This window comes from Octodon degus, unplaced genomic scaffold (assembly GCF_000260255.1).
Source record: "Octodon degus isolate 3935 unplaced genomic scaffold, OctDeg1.0 scaffold00174, whole genome shotgun sequence".
NCBI classification, from domain to species: domain Eukaryota; kingdom Metazoa; phylum Chordata; class Mammalia; order Rodentia; family Octodontidae; genus Octodon; species Octodon degus.
This window is the reverse complement of record NW_004524750.1, coordinates 416214-418074: the sequence shown is the minus strand read 5'-3', so window position 1 is coordinate 418074 and position 1861 is coordinate 416214.

Below are 1861 nucleotides of genomic sequence, written 5' to 3'. Positions count from 1 at the left end.
TGGATGCCATTAAAATGCAACCCATACAGGTCCATTATCACAGGCTTGAGATGGCTGAAAGAGAAAACTGCACTGGAATACAACCAGCTTGTAATGATGAAGGTCCGGAGACCTCTTAGTTCTCCCACCCTTGGTGAGATGGTCAGGCTAGCCAGAGACGGGTAATGAGGGGCATACACGAGACACCACTCAGCACCTAAGACAGGAATGGGACCTTCTGCCGTCCTGGTCTCCTATGACGGGTAAGGTTTGAGTCGGGTCCATGTAGAGGACACCTCAACCTAAGACAGGCACTGTCCCCTCAAGGGAATAAGCCATCTAAGAAGCCATAATATATATAAACTCCAGGACTCCAATACTATTGCAAGTGAAACTTTTTCTAAATCCTGTGAATCTGCAACATTATGACTCCATGCCATATAGACCTTAATGGTCACCTGAGTGCCTCTGACCTATAAAATTCTCTTGGTGCATCAGTGTCATTAGTGATGCTGACTTCCTCCTCCCCTACCTCTGATGAGCTAGGTTCCTAGTTCTTACCCCACCTATTTCCCATAAGTCTCCTGCTATGCCCTGTAGGTGGGACTACCTGTCATAGCCCAGTTGCCTAGTTACTCGCGCCTTTTACTGGCCGACGTCATTTCCCTATGCCTCCACTATATATCCCCAGAGTTTCCTTTGAATAAACAAGACTTGATCAGAATCCTGTCTTGTTTCCATTTCTTGCATCTCCTGTCCTTTGTTCTCTCTTCAATTCCCCGCTCCTCTCCCAGGTGACCTTCATTGACTGACCCACTGGCTCGGGACAATTACCATTTTAAAAGCATGAAAAACAAAACTGAAAAATTAGTAGTTTCTATAAGAAGGAATTTTGGGAGTCACAGGAACAAAGATACTTTTCTTAAATCAAAGAATAAATTTCAATTAATGGTCCAGTAAGAACTAAACAGGATGCAGACGTTGCTTGGTAGGTTGTTGGGTGGCTCAACAGCAAAGGTACAAAGGTGGTAAAACTGCATGGAAGGTGATCGTGTGATGGATTCTTCAGGTATTACAAGGAAGATACCCTTAAAAAGAAGCTGAGGAGACACTGAAGATCTCTAAATCTGAGTAATGATTCTCAGCCTTTTAATGAGGCTAGCTCTCCAACTGCTTCATTTTGTTATGCTGCTTCTTCAAGGGACTTCTTATTGGCATCCATTTATTCCGCCACACTTTATTACATGACACTTAAGACATCCCTATGATACCAGAGTTACCTTCACTGTTCTGCCCACATGAGACCAAAGTTTCCTTCATCCTAGACAGCTTCTATCTACGCAGTCACTGTTGGGACTATGTTTAAGTGAACTCTGCAGCTGGGCATAGTGGCGGACACCTGTGATCCCAGAACTTGGAAGATTGAGGCAAGAGGATTACTGCAAGTTCAAGGCCAGCCTGGACTACACAGTGGGACCTTCTGTCTAAAAGCCTAAATAATGAAATACATGTGAACTTTGAATCACAGAAGCTAGAGCCATCCAAATTAATAAAATACAAATTTCTTCCTTAAGTGGTGTGTATTTCCAAGTTAGTGATTTCTAACAGTGATTTTGCCATAAACATGACTATATTGTAATTGCTTTATATATTTGTAAAGATTTCATAAAATTTTGAAGAGTTTATGTATACATTTATATGAATACAAACATATACATGCATATACCCATGGGTAATTTATATCAGAAGTGGTCTATGTTCAGAGATTTTCAACTTTAAGGAGATGTAACATCTCAAACCTGTTTGGTTTTGTCATATACCTCTCTTAATAGTAAGATACAAATTAACTGGCTTTAAATGAAGGCCAGAGGAGTCCTTTTGT